Source organism: Panthera onca, chromosome A1 (assembly GCF_046562875.1).
Source record: "Panthera onca isolate mPanOnc1 chromosome A1, mPanOnc1 haplotype 2, whole genome shotgun sequence".
Lineage (NCBI taxonomy): Eukaryota > Metazoa > Chordata > Mammalia > Carnivora > Felidae > Panthera > Panthera onca.
In genome coordinates this window covers 64,881,687-64,900,389 of record NC_138339.1, presented here as the reverse complement: position 1 = coordinate 64,900,389, position 18,703 = coordinate 64,881,687, and the positions used below count along the sequence as shown (strand labels likewise).

The 18,703-nt window shown below is 52.1% G+C and overlaps 1 protein-coding gene across 5 annotated transcripts in view; it reads right to left on the bottom strand.

Moving 5' to 3' along the window:
• The window catches only part of HRH2 (histamine receptor H2), a 78,185-nt gene extending 59,970 nt beyond the window's left edge, over positions 1–18,215 (bottom strand). For 2 of the 5 annotated variants that reach the window (XM_060635072.3, XM_060635070.3), the window contains exon 1: positions 18,035–18,211. The gene's annotated coding sequence lies outside the window, so the exon portion shown is untranslated. Of the gene's footprint in view, positions 1–1,175; positions 1,450–18,034 lie in introns of those variants that run through there. The other 3 variants (XM_060635068.3, XM_060635071.3, XM_060635069.3) reach the window with 3 other exon arrangements.
• Positions 18,216–18,703: the final 488 nt, after the last annotated feature.

Here is an 18,703-nt window from a genome sequence, read left to right as displayed (position 1 = left end):
TCTACTCATCTTGCACGCTGACTGCGGATGTTACAGCTGCGAGTCTCACGGCTTCCTCTCCTCATCTTTGTCTTCATAGCCTTTGAAAAGGCACCTCTGGGAGAATTTGCTCAGGGTGGCAGTACCCTGCACTGCCCCCGGGGAGGCTTCTGACCTTTACCTGCAGTGATCACCCAGCAGATGCAGCCATAACAAAGAGCGAGGCACTGCAGGGGCATGCTGGCCAATTAGCCTTCCAGAGCAGCCCCAGCCCAGCGTGATAAATGCACTCACTGCACTCTCTGATGTCTTTCAAACCCACCGTGCTGGGCTCTGTGCGGGAGGAGGTCTGATTGCTCTCCATTACGAGCTTCGGTTGGTCTCTAAGTTTAGATCCTTGACGTGACATTCAAGGTTCTTCATGACCTGGTTCTGTCTTCTCTCTTTAGTCTCAGCTTCTGTCTGCCATGTGCAATTTCGTGTCCCAAGACAACACTATGAGAAATACAGTGCAGGTGACATTGAATTCCTCCTGGTTTTGAAAGTCCCAGGCCCATCCTGACTCAGTGCCTTTGCACATGCTGTTCTCACTGCCGGGAATGTCCCTCCTCTCTTCTATTGACTGGTGAGCCCTCGGTTTTCCTTCAAGGCCTGGCCTCCTCTGCTATCTCGTCCAGAAGCCCAGAAGCATTTGTTTTGCCCCCTCACTTCTACCTCCCACTTACACCCACCTCTGGCACAGGCTTGTGCTTTCTGGGGCACACTGGGTAGAATGCTGGGTTTTCAGTGTCCCCGGAAAACTCTCCTTCTAGGGGGATCCTTGGTGATTCAGCATCACAATGTGTCTCCCCAGGAACTGAGTTGTGGTGGGTGGGATCCAGAATATCATTTCCCTCTGCATTCCTCCCACACAGCACAAAGAATACGGCCGAGGGCCACCCCACCAGCACAGAGGTAGCCTGGAGGCAAACCCAAGTCTACTTCATGCCTCAACTTCCCTCTCACTGTTCCTCACAGAAGAAATGTCACTGGTTGTACATTCTGTTTGCTAACTAGAGGGATGAGGCCATCTAGAAAAGCCACTAGTCTCGAGGCTCAGGTCTCCTCCTTTCAAATTTTATCAAACTGAGTCCAGCATTTTCTTTTCTCTTTTCAGTGGGAAGTAAAATGAAGTTCCTCTTTCAAGGTTTACGTACCTGAGTTCCAGGCACAGCCACCTGGGGAGTTGGCATTGTGCAAGCTGCCAGCAATTTGGGGGAGATCAGTTAAGGCTTGTCTGATTGGGTTTCTCACTTGGCCTCACAGATGAATCTGATTTTCCAGGCAATAATTTTATACTAGGAAAAGAAAACGGTATTCATCAGACGACCCCTGTATGCTAGGTACCTTCTGGGTGAACCAGTAGGCAATCCTGTGAAGAAGGGTGATTTGATCCCCTTATTCTGCAAAAGTTGACACACAGAGAAATGAAGCAGAGTCCCAGGGGCTGAGAGCGGGGACTTTGGACAGATCTGGGTTCTAATTCCAGTGCTGTCATGACCCTGGAAGGCTTTGTGACCCTGGGCACTTTCCTGCAACCTCTCTGAGCCTTAGTTTCCTCATTTGTAAAATTCGTAAAATAATATGCCCTCCTTCACGTGGTGGGTGTGAAAATGCACAGTAAGAGTCTGTAAAACTCTTACTGCCTGGCACATGGTAGGTTCTCACCAAATGTTATCTGTATTATTGTCTAAAGCTGCACAGCCGGGAAATAGCATTCACGAGCACCTGAGTGCCTTCCAGGGGCAGACACTGTACTGGGCTTTTAAATACAGCAGCGGGCATGACAGAAACATCTAGAAGCTTCTGTTACCGTGGGGGAGACAAATATTAAGTAATTCACTGTAGTATTGCTCATTTAATTACAGTTCTGCTAAGAGTTATATATAGAAAGAGGAGATAGAAAGGAAAAAGTTATATATAGAAAGGAGCCAAAAAGATTATATAATGGGGGAGCTGCCCGGGTCCAGGAGTTAGTTACTGAAAGCTGGAGGAGATATTTGAATTGAGACCTTAGATGCCAACTCAATGAAAATGGGGGACAAACAGGTTCCAGATGGAGGGAACAGCTCCCACAAAAGCTCCGATGCAAGGCCTCTGGGGTAGAGGGGGAGTGTAAGCGTAGTGATGTGACTGGAGGCAGGAAGAGGCTCACTGCCCTGCTGTTTACACGAGGAGATGGGGTGTGGCAGTGGCGGTGGGCCTGAGCTGAGCCCTGCCGACCACACCCAGTAACCACTGTGGGTTCGGAGACATAGAAGTCACTGGGTCCTGGAAAGGCAGTTCTTTGTCTTTATGAGCCATAATTTCTTAGAACTTTCCCCCTATAACTGGCCATTTCAAATGTCCTAGGTACCTGCTGCTGAGTACATCAGAAAGTGGCCCCAGCAACAGACCCTCAGGAGCTCTGCCCCTGTCAGAGTCCCAAAAGGGCCCGAGAAATGGGGGTTATGTCACGGGGCAACTTTTTATTCTTTAAGGAGGGAAGACAAGCCTTTGCAAGCTCCAGAGTGGCCATACCCACACAGGGTGCTGAGCAAGCGTGACTCAGGCTCAGTCGGCGGGAATGGAAATGACCTTGGTCCTCTCAGGGTCCTTTTCTTCCCACTTACCGATGCCAGCCAACGCACAGCTCCGCTTAAGAAATGCTGACACGCTAGGAGCCCTGGGGGTTCCTTCTTACCATCACTCGGGAGCCTGAGGCAAGCTGTGGGGCCGGGGCAGGGAATGCAAACCCAGCGGACACGGCGGGTCCCAGCCCCTGCGGTTCGGACACAGCCAAGCCCCACAGTGGGGGCAACAAGGAGCTGCAGGAATTCAAAAAACTGAAGTGTGACTCTGGCTGGTGGCAGGTGACAGCTGTGTGTGTGCACGCTCGCACACATATACAGAAGGCAACATTTTACTAAGCCTGGAAAACCCCATTAGTGTTAAGAACACTCAGACTCCTGACCCAGCAGTTGTGCTTCTAGGAATTTGTCCCGTGACTCCCCACAGTGCTGATCGTGTTAGCAAAAGCTGGAAATTGTGTAAAAGTGCACAGGACACAGAGCAATGATGCCATCGAAAAGATGAGGAGGCTGTCTGGGCCCACGTGGGATGGTCTCCAAACATGTGCCGAGTGGGGGAATGTGTGTGTGTGTGTACCCATGCATCCACACGCGGCTGGCTCAGGAAGGCCACCTGCCAAAAGGGCAAGGTGGGCTGCTTCCCGCGGGGACCTGGGGGCTGAGCCGCGTGGGAGTGAGACTTCTTGCGCCATGCACCCTTTGTGACCTTTTGGAATCTTTTGTACCTTGGGTAGGTATCACCTTTTCAACACCTAGCAGCCACATGGTCCGACAGGTGGAGGAGGGAAGGGGCAGAGTACGCTGGGCAGAGGGAACAGCACGCAGAGGCACGGGGGCTGGGTGATCAGATCAGGCTGAGGAGCAGGCTGAGGAGCCCTGGTTGGTCAGGGCTCCAGGCCAGGGCTGGCACTCGGTCCGCTCGGTCCGCAGGGCCCTTTGTAAGAAGTCCTCCACTCCAAGCTCACGGCCCTCGGGGACCAGCCTCCCCCACTCCCCCACAATCACTGCACAGGTCTGGAGTCAGACTGGTCATGCCATGCCCTCCGCTGCTTCCCCTGTGGTGAGCGTAAAGATAACTTCGGCTGCCACACCCTGTATGAGCTGGCCTCGGCCGACCTCTCTGGCTGATTCTTAGGGGGAAGGTGGAGCCGGGGCTGGAGGGCTGAAGAGTTTGGACTTAGTTCTGAAGGCAATAGGGAGCCACTGAAGCTTCAATCAGTAGGCTCAAGATTGTCCAGGAAACCGGTAGAAGGTGTGGAACACATCTCTCCCAATCCCAGTCAGCCACCAATCAATGAGGACAGGAGGACACTCTTCTTCCTCGTTACCGCATATAGAATGCTTACTTCGCGACAGGCTCAGGGCTCTCGATGTATACATCACCTCATTTACTCTTTATCACATCTTGAAGCAAGAGAGCTTTTCTGCATTTTATAAATGCAGGAACCAGGGCTCAGAAAAGTTCAGGAACTTGCCCCAAGTCTCAACACCATTAGGTGGATTTGAATCCAGGTCCATCGGACTCTAGAGTCCCTATCCTGGGCCACCGTATATTTAGCTTTTCCTGTGGAGAAAGGAATGGTCCTTGGGCTTTTCAAAGAGATGGTGTGATTGGGCATTTGCGGCACAACATTCTTCCTGCTTCGCGATAACATTCGCTTTGGTCTTTCATTTGTGTGGTGGAGATTTCTAGCTCCTTCACAGCAGTGGGCTGGGTGTTTCATAAAAGCCCCGTAGGCAGGAAAAGACTTCTGGTTGAGACTCTTCTTACAGAGAAAGGTCCTAGACTCCCAGTCATCTGAGTTTTGGTCCCAACTTCCATTGCCTCCAGGGGCCCAAAGCCGGGCACTGTGTTTGCTTCTGTCCTCAAGAGTGTTGTGCTCCAGGGGGGCCTGGGGTGGCTCAGTCGGTTGAGCGTCCGACTTCGGCTCAGGTCATGATCTCATGGTTTGTGAGTTCGAGCCCCGCATCGGGCTCTGGGCTGACAGCCCGGAGCCTAGAGCCTGCTTCAGATTCTGTGTCTCCCTCTCTCTCTGTCCCTCCCCCACTCACACTCTGTCTCTCAAAAATCAATAAATGTGCAAGAAAAAATTTTTAATAAAAAAAGTGTCATGTTCCAAGAATGGCCACCCCCCCTGCCACCACCGGTGGGGCCCCTATGCATAGGCTGAGAGGTGAATGGATCTGAATGTTGTGTGGAATCTGGGGCAGCTTGACACAGGTTGGGGAGAGCCCCACCCCCTCCTTAGTCCAGAGTGGGACGGAGGGAGGCGGGTCAAAGTGGACATTTTATTATGATGAATGTTATCACTCTGGCATCATACCTAGGAAGAAGGTGACCTGGACCAGAAGCTGGGACACAGATCACTTCTGTGTGCTGAGCTCCTACAGATATTCTCCTATCTCTGTGAGGCCAAGATGATTACCGTTCCTGTTGGACAAATGGCTCGGAGCAGTTAAGTCACTTGTCAAGTGCACACAGCTGGTAAGGAGGTGGGCAGCGGGCTTTGAGCCAGCCCTGGTTCTACGGTCTCTGAGTGTCCATAGGTTCCACACCTACCCAAGGTATGTACCTGGTCCAGCTCGTTCCCTATGTGTCTCACCAGTTCTTGTGAGGGTGTTTTCTTCTCAATGAGACACCCTATGCAGCTTGCCTGACCTCTTCCAGGGGTTGATGTGGGAACCCGAGCCACATCTGGTGACAATAAATTCCCTTAGTTATTATCGTCTGTCTGAGAAACTTTATTTCTCGTTTCCTTTTTGTTTCAATGAAGGTGAAGGTCACATCACATAAAGCTAACCATTTCCAAGTGTCCAATCCGGTGGCATTCAGCACATGGACAATGTTGTGGCTACAGGACACGTCCATCACCCCAAAGAGAAAGTCCACACCCATTCAGCAGTAACTCCCCATCCCCCGTTATCCTGGTCTCTCCCAACTCCCAGCCTGCCTTCTGGCTCTTTGGATTCACCTATTCTGGATACTGTGGGCACAAAGTGCATGTAAGATTGGGAAGTGTGGGGCTGGGGGAGATCCCCAATTCTCCTTTCCACCTTCTGCTTCCCTTTCATCCACCTAGGTGCTCAGCTAAATGCGTAGGCATCATCCTTGACATCCAGCCTACCAGGGAGCCCAGGGAATCTCCCTCTGAAATATGTGTAGCTAGGATGTGGCTTGGCCCCTAAGGGGCTTCCTTGGCCCCTGCCACCATCTTGGTGCTAGTCCAAGCCAGCATCATCTCTTGCCTGGACTTTTACTTTTAAGTTTCTTTATTTGTTTTGAGAGAGAGAGTGTGCGTGCACATAGGAGAGGGGCAGAGAGAGAGAGAGAGAGAGAGAATCCTAAGCAGGCTCCGAGCTGTCAGTGCAATACCCAATGAGGGGCTCAATCTCACAAACCTTGAGATCATGATCCAAGCCAAAATCAAGAGTTAGATGCGTAACTGAGCCACCCAGCTGCCCCTCTTGCCTGGCCTTTCATGACAGCTCTTGACTGGCTCCCTCCTCTCTTGCCAATGCTATACTGTGATACCCTCACCTTGGCTCATAAGGCCCTGTAGGCTCTGCGCCCTACCTCTTTGGTCTCCTACGTTATGCGCAAGGCCTCAGTGGGCACGTGGCCACCCTGACCTTGTTCCAGTGCCTTGGACATGCCGCTCGCTCCCCCTTGGGGCTCTGCCTGCGATGTGATGGGCTATTGACCTGGATGTCCCAGTGTTGCCACAAAGATCAGTTCTGCACAGGGGCCCTCCTTGACCCTCAGAAACAACTCTCTTCACCTCTATCATACCCCCTCCACTTGGCTTTCCGGACAGCACATCTTTTTTTCCCGGCATTTTTCTTGCTTCCCTACTTGTTCACTATTTCCCTGTCCCCACTGGAACACGGGAGCCATGAGGGCTAGGATCTACTCTGTCTTGCTCCCTGCAAGCACTTAACGAGGGCTCAATTAATACTTATCGGATTGACTAAATGCACGTTGAAAACAGCCATCATAACAATATCGTATCCCATTTATTGGGTACTTTGAAAGTGCCAACCAATGTTCTAAGTACTTTATATACTTTATCCCATTTAATCTCTGCAACAACCCTATTATGTGCATTCCATTCTTCATTTCCATTTTCTAGATAAGGAAATTGAGATTTATGGTGTTTTGTGATTTGGCCCAAGTCCACAGCCAGCAGCAGCTTGGCAAGTGTGGGGAAGGCCTGGGGAAGGCCTTTTCAGGGCAGGGGATGGACTGGGCTAAATGAAAACTCTGCCTTGGTTCTCCTGAAGGAGGTGAGACCCTGGATTGCCAATGTTTGCAAGGGGGCCCAAATCTCTGCCATCCAGGGCAAACTGCCCAGGGGGCCGGGGTGGGGTGGAGAGGGCATGGGGTTGGGAATTTGGACCGTGAGTTTGAGTCCCTGGTAAAATTCTGACTTGCTATGTTACCTCCAAGTTTTATATCCTAATTTTCCTCCGCAAAAAGTGATGACATGGGATTAGAATATCTCAAAGGTTTCTTCCAGCAACTTTATGTATGTGTGTATGTGTAGAGGGGGTGGGAAGGGTGCAATCATGAGCTCCCCAAATAAGAAAACAGGAGTGCTCTGGGTAGAAACAACATTCAGGGGCCACCTGGTGGTCAAGAACCCCTTGTTCAGCATCCCTGAAAGGTAGTCATCCCCAGTCACCTTGCATACCTCCAATGATGGGGGACTTACTATCTTACCAGTAATTTGCCAACCAGTCATAGCCATTTAAAAACATATAGAGCCCTATACACGCTGTTTTGGAGGCATAGCCCACTGAATAATAAGTGCTTTGCAAAATACGTCTATTCCATAGAAAAGAGAATGTGTACTTAGCTATTTAGTATAACGAGCTGCCATTGACTAGCTGTCATAGTGTTACATTTGTAGATAGCCAATTAAACACTCATTACTTGCAATTTTGTGGTTTTCTTTTTGTATGTTGGGTCTGGTACTCGCGTGTGCCTGTGTGAGTTTGCGGACATTTTTGTAGGTTCCTAAAAAGCTCTGAAGCCCCACGGGACAAATCTAAGCCCCCTTTCCCAGGCAGCCCGACGGGGCTTCGTGTTCTCTTGAGCTTCCGCTTCTTTATGATACAACAGCCCTCGGGCCCTCCGACTGGACTCACCACCATCATTTCCGCCATCGCGGCTGCCATCACTGCCACCACCGCCCTGCCCGTCACTGCTGCCATCCTCCTCCTCCTCCTCACCGTCCTCATCTCCATCCCCGTCATCACCTGCACCCGCAGCAGCTGCCGTGGCCACGGGAGCTGGGTGCCAGAACTGCACCCGCCAACATGGGGCCTCCCTCCCTCTCTGATCTTCCTTCCCCCTGACCTCACTGCAGCTTGTGCCCTTCCCGCAAGGTACAGCTTGCTCTCGCAGGCACGCGTCGTCGTGTGGCCGGCTGGGTCACCTTTAAGGACCCAAGCAGCAAACAGCTAACATCTGCCAGGAACGTTCACCCACACTGGCTATCTTCTATAATCCTCCCTGTCCTCTCCCACCTTCCATGGCCCCTCCCCTGGCCCATGAACTCATTTGGGGTCCTGCAGAACTCTGTGGAGCAAGCAGTCAGGGCGTTCTCTATTACCCCGTTTTGCAAATGTGACACAGAGAGGCCAAATGCCTGGGCGGAGGCCACACAGCAGGTCAGAGGCGGGAAGAGCCCTCCCAGGTTTCCATTCCCAACAGCTTGCCCTGTCCCACACCCCCTGTGTTCCCCACACCTCATTCATTCGTGCACCACCTCCACGGCTTTTGCCAAGCCCACAAAATGCCAGTCCTGGTTTGTTTGGTTTTTTTTGTTTTTACTTGCTATCTTTCTTTAATGTGTTTGAATTTATTGCAAAAGGAATGGTTTTTATCACTGTAACAATCAGCAGGATCCTTTTCCCTCCAACGGGTCACCCTAAAAATCAAGGCGGCGCAAACACAATCAGTGTTAAATTCCGTGTGGCTGCTGCTGCCCAAAGAGCCAGGCTCTCTCCCTGTTGGAAAGGCAGGCTGGCGTGCCTGGAGACGTGCTTAAGACGGATTAGCACCAAACTGACGCTTTCCCCGTGACACGAGAGGAGGACGTGAACGGAGAAGGGAATCCTCTCGCTGTGGGACTGGATGTGCGCTAGCATCCGTGGAACCGACCGCCCAGGTCCACTTTGGGACCCTCAGGGCCGGCCCCGCCCCTGAGGAAGCACTTTGCCCACCGGGGAAGCCAACCCCGTGTCGGGGAAAGGAGCCGGGAACTTCTCTGAGGCTCAGTTTCCCCATCTGTACACGGGGCGTGATCCCACGGGGCGTGATCCCACAGGGCGTGGTGCTGGTCAGATGAGATGCGACACGAAGGACTGGCACTAGAAGTGAGGTGGCACCCTAGCAAATGTCATTCCCAACCCCCCCCGGCCACTCTCTGCTCTTCCCTCACTGGACGTGGAGGCCTGCCTTTTCGGGGAGAGAAGGCACCCAAGGCGGCCAGAGCGGGGGAAGAAATGAGAGTGGCAAGTGCACACGGGCCTCCACGGGGACAGTCCAGGAGCAGGGGCAGCTCACGGTAGGCCCGGGACAGCCCGCCAGGCCCGATGGACCCGTGTCCCTGGTAGCACGCTTGTCCTCTCAGCCTGCAAACCTCAGTGAAACACCGGGTCCCCCACAGCAGCTGCAGGGCCTCCTAATTCCAGCCCCGCTGCTTATCAGTGGGGCAATTCTGGCCAGGCCACCTGGCCTGGAGCCCCGAGTCCCCTTCCTGTGAAACGGGGATGATAATCTCAACAGCACAAAGGTGCGGAGAGGTTTGCGGGCTTAAGAGCAAGGCACTTCTAGACAGCCAGCTACCCTGCTGCTCCTGTCCGCGGTCACAGCAAGCACTGGCTTGGTGTCTCTCTGCCTCAACCTCCTCGACGGGCACAATGGAAACGATGACGGGTTCTACACACTTGACTATTGTGAGGAATAAACGGGCGGAGGCGTGGAAAGCCCTAGTAGTTGGGGTCGAGGGGGTGCAAATCCCCTACGGGATTCACAAGCCCTCAGCACCACACTTGCTGCAGAACCTGCCTTCCTCCAGCTCTCCACTGGGCTCTGTCCTGCCCTGTCCCGTCTCCTTCCACGACCTCACCACGTCCCCTTTCTCAGCTGTGCCCCTAGCAGCACCCCCAGCTCCTACCCCCTGCCCTGGGGAACCAACCCATGACCCTTCGGCATCTGACCCAGGTGCCAGGATTCCCGGAGACGTCCGCTCAGCTCAGTCCAAACACATCACACACTGTAGGACCAACTGTATTATTTACCACAGCTGAATACTGGAAACGACTTGCAGGTGTTTAAAACTAGAAGACTGGCTGAGCAAATTATGTCATAATGGAATTCTGATAGCACTTACTATCACGTTTTGCAAATTACGAAATAATAAGGGGACCTGTTTATATTTAAGTAATAAAATAGCAGGATTGAAAGTGTATATAGAAGATGACTGGAACTCAGAACTCCTGCCCTATCAACCTACAGGGGAGAAAAACAACTAAAACTTATGTCTAGAAGGGCAGGCTGCACAGTAAGAGTGGTTTTCTTTGATGGTGACAATGACTTATTACTGTCTTCTTCCAGATCTCTTTACCAAACTTTTCTACATTGGGAATTAATTCTACGGTGACTAAAATAACAACACAAAGGTGCAGAAGTGTGTATGACATGCTCCTCCCATGTCAAAAATATGCACATACGTATACATGTAAAGTGTATATGTTTTTGCCCAAAGCGAATTTGAAAGGATACATCACCATGAACTAACAAAAGTGACCTCCTCTTTTGGGCAGGGGACTGGGCGAATGGGGGTCAGGGTGGAGGGAGGCTCCCTTGTATATTGTACTTCTTCTTTTTTTTTTTTTTTTTTTAATTTTTTTTTTTCAACGTTTTTTTATTTATTTTTGGGACAGAGAGAGACAGAGCATGAACGGGGGAGGGGCAGAAAGAGAAGGAGACACAGAACCGGAAAGAGGCTCCAGGCTCCGAGCTGTCAGCCCAGAGCCTGACGCGGGGCTCGAACTCACGGACCGCGAGATCGTGACCTGGCTGAAGTCGGACGCTTAACCGACTGCGCCACCCAGGCGCCCCTATTGTACTTCTAACCACACGGATGTTTTCTCTAATCAAAAGGTGAAAAGAAAAAAAGCCCATAATCGTCTAAGAAATCTTTAGCAAAGGCAGTAAGTATTTTTCCAAATGGGCTCTGTGGACATTTGTTCAAGTTGCTACTTAAAAAAAGGAATTTGTGGGGCGCCTGGGTGGCTCAATTGGTTAAGCGTCTGACTTCAGTTCAGGTCATGATCTCGCGGTTGGTGGGTTCCAGCCCTGCGTCAGGCTCTGGGCTGACAGCTCAGAGCCTAGAGCCTGCTTCTGATTCTGTGTCTCCCTCTCTCTGCCCCTCCCCTGCTCACACTCTGTCCCTCTGTCTCTCTCTCTCTCTCTCTCTCTCAAAAATAAACATTAAAAAAAAAAAAAAAAGGAATTTGTGCTGGAAGTACAAGGTCTTAATGGTGGACTTGACTTATTTTTCCCATGGAGCCCACCCTACAAATAATGCTCCCAGGACCACTTTAGGGAACGCAGAGCAGGGGAAAACTAGGAAGATTGCCCTGCCTCCCAGGCCCGAGGGTGCCCTGGGCCAGGCAGGCTGTGTGTGAATTGTCTATACCCACTGTGGGACTGTGGGGGTGTGGGCATGGTAACCCAGAGAGAGGATGCATGCCCCGGCCAGAGGGGTGGCCTCTGTGGTTACGATGGGTCAGTGCCACCAGATTGCCACGTTTTTCAAGAGAAGCTGGAAATCTGGATTTTAAATGAAGTCTTCTGGCTTTAAAATAAAATATCTAAACTTTTCAACTTTTTTTTTTTTTCTCTGACATCTTCTTCTGATTCCCTGTCAAAGACCTCCACCAACTGCTGGCTATGAGCTCAGCATATTCCCGGTGTTCTCAGAAAGCTGGGTCTGCCCTGAGGATTTACTTCCATTTCTAACCACCCACCCTCTTTCATTATTACTTTGAGAATTTTGATCCAGATCAACATAAACTCACTGGCCAATTGCTCCGGGAGCTTGCCTTCCTTGTGGTTGAAAGTCAGGCTGACTTTCACCACCTCTGTCCCGTGAGTGTGGTAAGGAGTCCCAGAGAGGGACTCTTGATTAGAGGGCTCAGTTTCCCTTCCCTTCCTGCCATCACGCCCTCTGTGCACCAGCCAGCCGGAGAGTCTCACCCTCCCTTTAACTCTCCATATTCTTGCACCTCAGTGCCTTTGCACATCCCGATCCCTGAGTCTGGATCACCCCCTCCAGCAGCTGCCTCTGTCCTCCATCCCTCAGCCATCTGGACAGTGCCACACTCAAACGTCAGCTCCTTGTGCCTTCTCTCTTATAGCCAGAACCCCAAAAGGCTGGCATCCACTGTTCTTGCATCGTTCATTATTTAGACTCCTATTTCTCCTTCAAACCCGCCCCCACCCCCCACCCCCCACCCCCCTGCATATGCCTTCACTTTCCAAACAGCTTTTGAATCTGTTCCCTTCTCTCTGGCTGCACTGTTCCACCCTTGATCCCAGCTCACCTGGACAAGAGCAGGGGCATCCTGACTATGTTCCAGGTCTCGGCTCTCTCTCAGCCCCACCCGCCTCCGCACTGTGTTTTGGAAAACACAACCTGGTCACCTCAGTCCTCGGCCTAAAATCCTTGCGTTGCTCCCCGGCCTACAGCACAGAGTCCAAACTCCCCAATTTGACATTGTGGGATCCTGCCCTGTTGACTCCTCTGTTACCTCCTTCCACTGCCCCTTGCGCCTCGGGCAAAACCTAATTAATTGTCCTGCGTGCCCTGAGGACACCTGGAGGTTTCGTGGCTCAGTGTCTCTTCACACCTCTTTCTCCACCTGCAATCCTCTTTGTCTACCTGCTGCCTTGCCATTGACCTCTGCACCCAGCTCTGGGAATCCTGCCCTGATTCCCCCAGGGCTGTAGGTTTGGAGGCTAGACCATTATTCTTGGCCGGAAAGGTGGGTGATCGCTGAGCTGAAAGTGGCCAAGGCGTCCAGTCCTGGCTGGGGCTGTTGACAATTCTTCCTGCTGTTCCTGGAGGCTGGGCACCAGGTCAAGGCTGCCACATGCTCCTGGAGACCGTCCCCATGGGGCTGGCGGTAATCAGCCATGCTGCCTGCTCCAATCTGTGACCAACTTGGCTCCAGCCACCTTTCTCTCACTGCCACGGCGCCAGGCCCGCACCCTCCTGGCAGCGCTGTCCCACGGAAGCTGGCATCAAAGAAGGACAGAGTCAGAAAGGATCTGTGAGATCACTAGTGTGCCCCTGCCTGGTTTTAGATGGGGTAGCGGGGGGCCCAGAGAGGGACAGTGGCTTGCCCTGGGTCACACCGTGATGAAAGGTATAGTGGTGCCTGGAGCCCAGTTCTTCCAGATCTTATCAGATAGGAAAGAATGAAAGAAAGAAAGAAAGAAAGAAGAAAAGAAAAGGAAAGGAAAGAAAAGAAAAGAAAAGAAAAGAAAAGAAAAGAAAAGAAAAGAGAAAAGAAAAAAAGAAATAGATCGAAGGAAACCTTGAAATGTGCTAGGGAAGGCAGGAGGGCCTTGAAATTGAGAGGACAAGGAAGGCCCCCCCCTGAGGCTCACCCCAGAGCTCCTAGGTACATGGTGATCTGGCAGAGGAAAACAGCCCATGCAGGAGACTCTAGCGGGGACCAGCTTGTCTCCCTGAGGGCCAGTGTGGTCAGAGCACAGGGAGTGAGCAGAGATGCAGTCAAAGCAACACACAGGGCCCGATCATGCAGGGCCCTGTAGGCCTTGGTAGGGCGTGCCTTTTGGTCTAAGTCAGGGGGTGACACAACGAAGTTTTGACTCTGATCTGAGCGGACTGTTCGGCGAACGAGACGTACAAGTGGCCAACGGGCACCTGAAAAGAGGTTCAAATTCATCAGCCAGCCGGGGAATGCAAATCAAAACCGTAACGATAGCCTGTCATGCCCACAGAACCCAAAAATTGGGTAATAAGGGTTGGTGAGGATGAGAAGACACTGGAACCCTCATACAGTGCTGACGGGAACATAAAAGGTTCGGCTGCTTTGGAAAAAGCACTCTAGTAGTTCCTCAAAAGGTGACACATAGTATTACTATATGACTTAGTAATTCTATCCTTGGGTATATCCCCAGAGGAAATGAAAATATATGTCCTCAAAATCTGTACACAGATGTTCACAGCCGTATCGTTCATAATGGCCAAAACAGTGGAACCAACCCAAATGCCCATCAACTGATGAATGGGTAAACGAAACATGGTGTATCCATGAATGGAATATTATTTTGGCCGTATAAAGGCATGACGTACTGATACGTGTCACAACACGCATGAACTGTGAAAACATGCTACGTGAACTAAGCCAGTCACAAAAGGCCACAGGTTATTCCATATTATCACATATTATATGATGCCACTGATACGAAATGCCTAGAATGGGCACTTCTATAGACACAGAAGAGAGACTGGTGGTTGTCTAGCCTTGGGTGGGAGTGAGGATTGAACGGGGAAGGACAGTTAACGGGTACAAAGTTTCTTTCGGGGTGATGAGAATGTTCTGGAATTAGATCGTGGTGACGGTCGCACAATATACTAGAAGCCACTGGCTTGTAGGCTTTAAGTAGGCGAATTTTATGGCATGACAATTATGTCTGTACGATGCTTTAATTTTATCAAAGAGCACTCCAGTTGCTGATGGCGGCAGAGGGGCAGCAAGAGGGCCAGGCGGCCGATAGTGCAGTCACAGCCTCAACGTCCCCAGCACACAGGAGGCACTTAGGGACTATCTGTGGGTGCCTCACACAGGCCGATCACTGTTCAGGAACGCCCTTCTCTTCAGCTCCAGGGTTTCTTAACTCTGCACGGTTGACATTTTGAACAGGATAATTCTTTGTTCTGGAGGCTGTCCTGTGCATCCTGGGATGTTTAGCAGCACCCCTGCCCTTCCTCACTAGGATGTGAGCACAGCCTTCCGCCCCAGTTGTGACAATCAATATCCAGTCCCCAGTCCTAAGAGACTAAACTGACCCTGACTGAGAATCACGCCTCTAACCTCTTTTGCCCACCTGGTGAATGCTTGCTTACCCTTCCGGAATCATTTCCAATATCATTTCTTCTGGGGAGGCTTCACCCTTCGTTCTCTGACGTTCCATGGTTTCTTAAACAAATCCCATCGAAGCCCTGGCACACTGTATACACACTAGTCTTCCCCACAGCTGTGTAGTGATGGCACCTTATATACCTTTGGGTCCCCAGCATCTAATACAGAACCTGGCCCTGTGGGGGTCACTACTCAGCCCTTTCCTCAGCCGTCAAGTAGGGACATGCACGGCCTCCCCCAGGTTTTCTGTGACTAGTGCTCACACGTGAGCTAACTGAATCTGCCCACCCCTCCTGACTCTGCTTAGGGGTGTAGGCTCTGGATCCAGATGGCCTGGGTTTGAATGCTGTGGGGTGCTGGGCCAGGGACTCAATTATCTAACTCTTGGTTACAGATCATTCTTCTCTGTAACACGGGGATATTGATAGTACCTACCTTGTAGGGTTACCATGAACACATAGTAAGAACACAACCAATATCAGATATTATTGGTAATAACAATGAAGTATTCTTTCTTTTTTCCAAGGGGCCTTCCAGGCCTCAACAGAGAGGTGGCCTTGTCACCGATAAGTGTCCATGTGCCAGTCCTGCCATGGGTGTTGGCCAGGAGGAGGTGGGAGCAGGTGGGTTATACCGTCCCTAGAAGCCAGAGGGTTCTATGTCCGCTAATGAGCGTATTACATAAAATGTGGGAAGTTCAGAAATTATAGTCAGGGAACAAATCTATAATCCCACCACCCACTGGCAAACATTATTAACACTCTTTGGTCTGTTTCCTTCCAGTCTTTTTTCTAAGTGCTTGCCACTAATTTGTGACCATGCCCTATATATGCATATGCATAGGCATGTCCCCATTCATTAAAAACCCTCCATTTTTAGTAGCCACATGGCTGTTCCATAATTTGCTTAATTGATCCCCTATTTGACATTTAGGCATTCTCGGATAGTTGATGACCATCTTTGCATTTGAAAGAGCCTTTGTTCACATTCCCATCATTTCATTTGGTGGCCTCCCTTCTTTTAAAACATTTTTGGCAAAGGGATGCCTGGGTGGCTTAGTCTGTTGAGTGTCCAACTTCAGCTCAGGTCATGATCTCACTGTTCATGAGTTCGAGCCCCACTGCTATCAGCACAGAGCCGGCTTTGGATCCTCTGTCTCTCTCTCTCTCTCTCTCTCTCTCTCTGCCCCTCCCCCCCTCACATTCTCTCCCCCCTCCTCTCTCTCTCTCAAAAATGAATAAACATTTATTTGCAAAAAACATTTTTAGTAAAGGAACCTCTCTAGCCTGCTGAGACACCCACTTTCCCATAGCTGGGTGCCCATTTCCCCATTATCAGGGATTTCCTCCCCAAAGCTGAGCTAAATCCTTGGGATTGGGACTTAATCCTGTTTCCCCTTCTCTGGGCGTTGGTGGAGATGGACCACAGCTGGCCTTGTTTTCCCGTGGGACCCATCAGCTGGGAGGGAGAGTTTAGTTAGTCGTCAGCAGAGTACGGAGAACAAAAAGTGTCCGTGAAGCTAGGAGAGGTAGCCTGGGCCGAGGTTACCAGAGATGAGGTTAAGTGGGACTAGGTGGCAGAGGAAATGAAGCTGGCTGGCTGGGGTGAGCCGGCTTGATATCTGCTTCCTATGTGATGTTGATTAATGACCAGCTTTCCTTCCAGAGAAATAACCCCTAGAGAAATCACTAGGCAAAGATACCCCAACCCCAGTGCTAGACTCAGACTCACTTTCCCCAGTGATGATATAGCAGCTCCCTCCTCTTACACATGGAACAAGAAACCAGCGCTGACTTGGCCCCCACCAGGTGCCAGGCCCCATGCTGGACACCTTCCACGGTCATCTTTTGGGGAGCCACTGTGGTACCATCACAAGTACTCTGGAGTCAGGCAGATCTAGGGCCAATCCCAGCACAGGCACATCCTACCAGTGTGACCATGTGGCAACCATTCACCCTTGTGAGACTTGGTTTCCTTGTCTGGAATTTGGGGGTTTAATGACACCAGCTTCCCAGGATCCTTGTGTAGACTACAGCCAACATTGTGTATACAATGCACCAAGTACAGGCCTGCACAGGGCAAGGGCAGGAGAAATGTTATTTCTCGTTCCATTCAATTCTTGTCGTATCTCAGGGTCAAAGATGTCAATAAATGTAATCTATCTAATTGCCTTTCATAACCTCCAGCGACAGGGAACTCATTAGTAAGTATGAATTTATAACTTCCCATTACAAATAAGATACTGAGGCTCCAAGAGATTCCCCCAGGAGTCTGTCAGGACAGAAACTGTCACCTCACAGTTTTCATGTCTTAGAAGACGATCAGGATGCATGTCTAGACTGGAAGGGACTCCTGCTCCCTATCCCAGTTCCCAGGACCCCGCTTCATGCCCAGCCAGACCACTGGCCACCTCTGGCAAAGGAGAGCAGAAGGAGCCTGGCCAGGACAGATGAGTTCCCAGGAGGCAACCAGAACCAGGAATCTGGCCATGGAAGTTAGGGTATGACAGCTGCCACTGGGGGACACCACAACCTGCAGGTACTTTCCTGCCCCACTTTCTTATCCTCATAGCCTTCTCAAAGGGGGCAGTGGTATACCCCTCTTCACGGGGTGGGAAACTGAGGTTCACATGGTCAAGGTCAACGGCACTTTCACTTAAGTCAGCGAACTGGGATTCCTGGTTAAGGACACTTGCCCAGCATATCCTGGAGGCAAATCGGGCCAGGCGAGGTCAGCTCCGTCCTCGCTACTGGGCATAGGGCAGCAGCCCAGGAGGACGAAGGCCAGATGCCTGGGCTCCCTGAGGAACTCAGAGCCCCCCTTCCGGCCCGCCCCCAGCCCTCCACTGGCTTTCCCTCAGCAGAATGTGACTCCACGCTCCCGCAGACAAATCGCCCCTAGAAAATGCCGCCGCTCAGAGCCTGGGGGCAGGACAGAGGCTGTTTCGGTGCAAGTGGACTTTCCAAATCCACCCCCACCCGGGCAGCTGGGGCGATACACCCCACCCCGCGCCCTGAGCACTGCTGCGAACCCGAACCCGGGCTGCGTCCCGTCCTTGCAACGCCCCCTTGGCGCGCGCACGACCTCGGCGGGTCACGGAGAAGGAAACTGAGGCTCCGAGGCGGAGGAAATCGCCCAAGGTCAGGCGCAATCAGCGAGCCCCGGGGCCGGGAGCTCAAACCCGGGGTCAGGGTCGAGACGGCGGCGGGGACCCCACCCGGAGCCGAGGCCCCGCGGGGAGGCGGCGGCCGCGTTACCTTGAGCTGCTGCGCCGTGGGGCTCCGGCTTCGGCTCCGGGCTCGCCGCGGTCCTGCGCCCGCGCCGGCTCCGCTCGGGGCAGGGATGGAGCGGGCGCCCGGCCTGCGCCCCGCCGCTCGCGCCCACTTCCTCGTCTCCGCCCCCAACTCGCTCCTCCTCGCGCTCAGCTGCTCCCGCCCTCCCTCCCTCCCCTCTCCCGGTCTCTGCTGCTCCCCTCTTCCTCTCCCTCTCTCCTCCCGCCTCCGTGCCCAGCACACTCTCCCTTCGCTTTGCTGGCTCCCCACACTCCCAGGCCCCCACGCTCCCCCACTTTCTCCTAGACCTTCCTCCCTTCTCTCTCTGGCTCCGACGCTTCCCCCTTCCCCTTTCTTTCGGTCACACTACCCTCCATCCTCTCATTTTCCCACCTCACTTCCACCCACCGCCCCGACAGCCCGGGCTGGGAGCCGGTGTCCAGCTGTGCGGTGATCCAAATGGAAGGGAACTCCCGGGCTGTGGCCCAGGGGTCAGGTGGCAGCCTTCCGCAGGGGTGCCCAGCGGCACCTGGAATCAGGCTACATGAGAGAGAAGGGTCTCGTTTCAAGGGGAGAGGCTGGATAATTCCGGGATCAGAGGAACTTCAGAAAACCCCAGAGTGGATTTGTTCTAGTTGAAGGAAGGGATGGAGA